The sequence below is a fragment of the Gossypium hirsutum genome, chromosome A13, assembly GCF_007990345.1.
Source record: "Gossypium hirsutum isolate 1008001.06 chromosome A13, Gossypium_hirsutum_v2.1, whole genome shotgun sequence".
NCBI lineage: Eukaryota > Viridiplantae > Streptophyta > Magnoliopsida > Malvales > Malvaceae > Gossypium > Gossypium hirsutum.
In genome coordinates, this window is record NC_053436.1 from 88,438,347 (window position 1) to 88,445,462 (window position 7,116).

Consider the following 7,116-nt stretch of genomic DNA (forward strand, 5'->3'; position numbering starts at 1 on the left):
ATCAAACCAAAAGTTATATATTCTAATATTCCGTTTTAAACGATACCAAATTCAAATAGATATTTGATTGAAAGTTCTCAGATAAAGCAGAGCTCAAACAACTATCAGAAGGATAAACAAGTCTAATGAAAATAACCTAGAACCTGCCTACCTACATTCCTTCGAATGGCTTCTTCATAATCCAAAACACCATCCGGAGTTGAAATCACAACATAACCCCACTGCACATAATAAGAAAATAAACAAGGTGAGTATCAAACTAGAAGATCTCACCCTTGCATGACATGCAGATTCTACAAACATAGCTGCTGCATCTGCATTCTGTATCGAGCACTTTCTACATTAAATTGGCAATGAATAATTGAAACACTAGAGACACATGGATTCTTAACAAACCTGACGAGTTGGAAGTTTAAGTGTTTTGTATTTTTCGATATCCTTTGCTTTGATATCCTATCTATAAGTGAGTGCCCGGCAATTGTTTACCCTTCCTTGCAGGTCAATTGCTATCCTGCCCACTCTATGTGGATCATGAACTTCGAAGTTCTTTATGTATCCTTTCAAAATGCAATTTACAAAGAAGTCAAAAACACGGCCAGAAGCAATAGATTCAAAAGTAGCAGTAGCCACAACTTTAGGTATCATGACAACTAGATTCGTAGCCACTTAGTTCATGAGATTACAACGACACTAATTCATCGAAAAGAGCATGATGCCTAATGGTTTTCAAAGCTCCAAATAAACAAAAACTACGGTTGATAAAACAAGGAAGAAATTTTGCATAATTCCTTCCACATCATATTGATAAACTAACCAGGCAACTGAAGATGGAAGCATGGATTCCAGTAATCAATCTAAACACTTAAGTATCAAGTAAAAGTGAAAATAAACCAGAATAAGAAAGGAAGAAGCACTATTATCATATCACCACTGCATCTTATTAATAAATACCCATTGCCCTCAAATTTCATACAAGACAAGCTTACTGAGGTGACAAAAATGATTAATCTTCAGTTATTATGATAACTTGTTTAGTCTAAAAAATGAATCGATGTCTTTTAACATTCAAATTCTTTATCAGGCATCCAAATAATGTGTATAAACCAATTAAATGAATATGCTTATTGAAGTTCAACTCTTTGCCATACATAAGTATAAGCATTCACTGATACAACAATATTCAAATTCACAAAAAGAGTTTGCAGTTTTAAATAACAACTATCAAAATTAGGTCATTTCAACCAAACCAATTCTCAAGATTAATCAATACCAAATTAAATTTAAGCAAAAAACCATGCATATTGAACTAAATAATACAAATCCATAATCACAGACAATGAATTAAACAAAAGAAAACAGAAAAAAAGGAAAGGAACTGACCTCGATATTTCATGATATTGTGAAAGAAAGATATGACGTGCATTATCACAACATCAATATAACAACAATTGTAATCACAAGATTGTAAAAAATTGTAACATCACATTGTAATCACAAAGATGACATGCATTATCCATTTTCAAAGGGACTAAATTAAACTAAATAAATTGTCCATATAAGTAGTAACAATACTTATAGGACTTGAAATTGCAGCGGCAGTGGCGGAGAGGAGAGGCAGACGCAGACGCAGATATAGACGCAGTTAGGGAAAATGAGAGAAAAGAAATTGGGTAAATGGAGGAATGAAATCGGGTTTAAGTTGGGGAAGAAGCAGATGCAGTTAGGGTGCAAAATCAAAAATTTTGATTTGGGGTTATGGGAAAACTACTGATAGCAGAGCAAATCAAAGGGACTTCGGGGAAAATGATTTGAGGATATCTCTTTGGGGAAAATTATATGGGATTTCTGAAATTAGGGTTTGGAAGTAATGAGAAATTTTAGGGGATTTTTGAAACAGATGAAGCAAAGGGAAAACTAATTGGGGTAAACTGAACTGGGGAAAAGTAAAGGGAAATTGGGGTTTTTTGTGGCGTTTCTAGAGAAAACACCGGTATTTCAAACCTTTTGTGGCGTTTATAAAGGCGCCACTAATAAAAGACTATAAAACACCACGTTTTGAAATCTCTTTAAATGTTTTGTGGCGTTTTTATAAAAAGCGCCACTAATAACAAGGTAATAACGACGCCGTTTTGCAATCTGTTAATAGATTTTTGTGGCGTTTGTAGAGCAAGCGCCGTAATTCTCACCTTTTGCGGCGTTTATAGAAGCGCCACTAATAACAAGGATGTAGACGACGCCGTTTTACATTCTCTTAATAGATGTTTTGTGGCATTTTTATGAAAGCGCCACTAATAACAAAGCTTCAAAACGACATAGTTTAAACTATAAATACATGTTTGCGGCGTTTTTTTTCTAAAACGCCACTAAGTATGCATTATTTCTTCCTTTTTTCTTTCTTTTATTATTATTATTATTATTATTATTATTATTATTATTATTATTATTAATACATGGTTAATTTTTAATTTAGTCTCTCTAATATATTTAAATGTTAGATTTATTTGCATATACTTTAATTTTTAATATCAATATTTAATCTATATATTTTTATAATATTATTAATTAATCTAAACAGTTAATATTATTGACTTTTTTATTAAAACATTACATGGTAATATATAATTTGAATATTTAGAGAATACAGATTGAAATGTGGTTTCCATTTTTTATATGTCTGTGTCGTTCTTTTACATTAATATCTATATATACATATATATATCAATATATATATCCATATGAAATTTATTCTTACAGGTTAATTTAGGATTTAATATTTAAGTGTTTAAGGGTTTATTGTCTATAGTTTAAGATTTTATGGTTTTGGATTTAGGGTTTATAATAATTTTAAGTTTTATAATTTAGGGTATAGTGATTTAGGTTTATAGTTTTATGATTTAGGAATCTATATTTAAAGGGTTTAAGGGTTTAGTACTGTCTATAGTTCAGGGTTTTATGGTTTAGAATTCAAGGTTTAATATTTAGGGTTTAAGGTTTACAATTTAAGGTTTATGACTAGAGATTTAGGGTTTAGGATGTAAAGGGATTATTGATTTTAGGGGTTAGGGGTTAATGTTTAGAGAAAGCCATAACATTGATTTTAACATCTTCGTAATTTAATTAAATGAAAACTTCTAAATATTTTATTTATCAAAGTGTAAATTTTCATAATTAAGTAACTAAAATGAAATTAACTTTCCTATAACTGAATGAATGGTGTAGTTAATTTATATTGTCTATTTAATCTTTTAGCGGCGTTTTTTAAAAAGTGCCGCTATAAGTCGATTTTTAGCGGCGTTTTCTAGAAAACGCCACTAATGCAATTGATTCTAAAAAAACGACGTCGTTCAATTTAATCTTTTAGCGGCGCTTACGTAAAAAACGCCGCTATAGGTCGATATATAGCAGGGCTTCTTGAAAAACGCCGCTAATGTTCGATCTTTAGCGGAGCATTTAGAAAAGCGCCGCTAACGCCACTTAAGCTTAAATAAAACGATGTCGTTCAATTTAATCTTTTAGCGGCGTTTTAAATAAAGCGCCGCTATAGGTCGATCTATAGCGGCGCTTTATTAAAAACGCCGCTATTACTCGATTTTTAGCGGCGTTTTTGATAAACTCCCCTAATACTCAATCTATTTGATTTTTAGTGGCGTTTTCTATTCAAACGCCACTAAAAACGCTGCTAAAACCCTATTTTGGTGTAGTGAGTCAAAGCATTGAATCAAGGCTGCCAAAGTGACGGGGAGTTCCTGCATGGCTAAAGAAATACCAGGGCAGCCCCTCCTTCCTGTACCAAAAGGCAACAACTGATAATGCAAACCTTTAACATCGATATCCCCTGAATTAATATTAGTATCAGGTCGGCTATATTTCAAGAACCTTTCAGGCTGAAACTTGAGCGGATCCTCCCACACCTTAAGATCCCTACCTATAGCCCAAATGTTTACAAACAATAAAGACTGAGCTGGAATTGTGTAGCCATTGATTTTGCAATCCTCAACTGCTTTTCTACTGATCATTGGGATTGGAGGGTGAAGTCGAAATGATTCCTTGATTATTGCTTGAAGGTAGGGGAGACGTTGAGTGTCGAATTCTTGTACCAACTTGCTTTTCCCTACAACTTATCCAACTCTTGTTGTGTTTTTCTTAGAGTCTCTAGGTTGTTGATTAGCTCAATGCCCATTCTACTGCTATTGTTGTTGTGTCTGTAGCGGCTATTAAAAAATCCTACATAACCCCACAAATGTAGTAAACATTAGTGCTTGTATACTTCTAACCCACTATTTTCGGCCCGTAAATTTCTTTTTTAGTTATTTAACTATAAAATATTTGACAAAATAGCGAGGTGGTAGTTTAAAATTTTGTATAATAATAAATTTAACCCTTAAGATTTATACATTATCTCAATCTAATCATAATTTTTTTAAAAAAATAACTATCAATATTTACACATTATCTCAATTTTATTCTAATTAAAAATATATATAAAATTCATCTCTTCGTACCAAATGTTTTTTTTTTCCTGCTTCCTTTAAAATTCTTGAGAAATTAAATTTCATCTCTTCACCATCTCTTTTGGTGGAGGAATTAAAATAAAATTAAATGTAAGAAAAAGAAAAACTCAAACTCAGAAGTGCTTAGATATGTAGGGAAAGAAATATTAATGAAACTTAAAAGGGAAAATGACTAAAAAAACAATTTTAATCAAACTTTTGACAAAAAAAAAACACTTAATGGTGACCTTAAATTTATTTTAGAAATACAAAATTATGCCATTGCAGCAACCAAAAAAGCCTACCTAAACAAATATAAATAATTAAGTTTGTAGTATATTTAGCGATAAAATGACAAACATATTTATTTATAGTGATGAAAATATAATGGCAGAGCATGAATATTGAAGAAGAAAAACTTAAAAAGGTAGAAATATATATACGGACCAAGATTAAGGCCTTGATATGGTTTCTGGTTAACTGAATTTCGGAGTGCTCATCTTCAAAGACATCAAGCATCATATCCAGAAAGTCCTTCACATCTTCATCATTTGGTTTCTTGTTTTTCCTTAGTTCCTCTCTATCTCTCATAATTTTTTCCAACAACGAATCATACCTGCTATGGATATCCAAAACCCTCTTTCGAAAACCCTGCACATCTATGTTTTTGAAGAACCATATGATATCAGAGACATTGAATTCCCCGAAGATCTCAGTCACTTCTCGAACTAGGGTTCGGACCCCATCGGCTTGGTCTCCTGTTCCTGAGCACCTAATGCTCATCATCATCTGAGATATGACGTTGTTAGTTAATTTCAACAGTTCTTCAGTTAGGTTCACGGTTTCACTTGATTTAGACAGGTTCAGGGTTTCACTTGATTTAGACTTGTCCAAAAGAAAGCTTATGAAATGATGTAATTCCTTGGTACGAACAGGAAGGAATTGGCCAAGCGTTCGGTTGCCTAGCAGCTCGAAAGTGCTCAGCTTTTTGATGAATTTCCAGTAAGTTCCGTAGGGTGCGAAAGCGAAGGAAGGGTTGTAAGTAAGATGGTCAATAGCAGCGGTGTGCTTGCGGGCGGAGAAGGTCAGCTCGTGATGCTTGAGAAGCTCTTTGGCAAGCTCAGGGTTAGACACCACAACGCACTCGACGGACTCTAAGCGGAGATACATCAAGGCGCCATGGATGGATGAGAGCTTCTGAAAAGTTTGATGAATGAAGGGGCTGAGGAGATGGAGGTGGCCGATGACCGGTAACGCCGTTGGACCTGGCGGAAGCTTGGAACGATTTCTAATGGAAATCACTGTTCTAACTATAAGAAATGAAACAATGAACAGTGCGGCATATGATACGAATGGGAGCTCCATAGCTAACTGAAGAACCATTTGAAACACCAAAAGGAAAAAGAAAATGGTTTTGGATGATTAAATGGACTGAAAACACAAAGCTATAAATCTTTTCGAACCATGAGTACTCCTACCAACTTTATAATTTATAAAATTTTAAATTAATAAACATATAATTACATTTAGCTCTAAAAATAATAAAAATGTCATTTAATCCTTTTAAAATTATAAAAAAATAAACTATTAAAGTTATGAAATTATATTTTTACTGCCTAAAAATATAAATTTTATTCCGACCCCAAAATTTTTTTGACTCTACAGTATCAACTTCTATTTATTTGTTTTTTTCTCTTTTCCCACCTGACTAGACAGTACACCCCACTTACTAAACCAACCTTGTATAAGGCTAAATATGAGAAATATGCAGATATATCTAATTGGCCAAATAGGCTTGCTTTTTTTTTCTTTTTTTTTTAAGATTTAAGAAAATAGACTGATTTTAGAGGAAGTGTGTGAAACGTGCCCAACTAGATGCACTTTCCTCCAACGGTCATTTCCCAAACAGTACAAATTCAAACACGCAAATGGTAAAAGTTTTAAATAGCCCAACAATAATTTTATTTTCCTATAAATGTTAGGCCATTTTTCATTCTTTTCATTCAAATCCAATTCTCTCTATTCTCTCTAAGCTCTCAATTCTCTCAAGATTTGTTCGAAGTTTTCCAATACATTTGTATAAAAATATTATAGTTTTATTTTACTATTTCATAGATTATTCGTTTCAATTAAATTTTCACGTATAAAAATATTATAGTTGAATTTTGATATCGCCCTTGGGGCAGAATCTGGTCAAACACTTATGTGTCGTGATCTAGGTATGCTTGAGACTAATCTACTAATCGATGCAATGATAAAGAACTATTAAATTGAAGATCTATTCTTTTTGTTAGTCTTATGGAAAATTTTTGAATATGACCTAAGGGAAAACTTTTGAAAGAGTTTTCATCAATGTTTCTAAAGAGGGGATCCGCCTTAATAATTGGTCAATATAGAGAACTTGGTATAATCATATATAGGGATGGTTTCTGTGATCGCCAAATCAGGGTTTTTTTACTATGTAAGAAAATGTTACAAACTATCTACCATCTGTCAGATCTGAGTGTTATACACTATAAAGAAAAACGGGTCGTCTAAAGTCTAAGTTGTCGGCCAAGATGGGCATACTCATGACATATCGCAAGTTTGTCTAGAAAATTTAAAATGTGTTATCTATCAAAATAAG

At 32.7% G+C, this 7,116-nt stretch overlaps 1 long non-coding RNA gene and 1 pseudogene across 1 annotated transcript; both read right to left on the reverse strand.

The window, feature by feature from the left end:
• Positions 1–570, reverse strand: LOC107894830 (uncharacterized). The gene is made up of 2 exons (XR_001683278.2): positions 397–570; positions 1–221 (listed from the first exon to the last, which is right to left on the reverse strand). It is a non-coding gene; the product is annotated as an uncharacterized lncRNA (long non-coding RNA).
• Positions 571–809: 239 nt separating this feature from the next.
• LOC107894483 (cytochrome P450 93B16-like) lies at positions 810–5,901 on the reverse strand (annotated as a pseudogene).
• Positions 5,902–7,116: the final 1,215 nt, after the last annotated feature.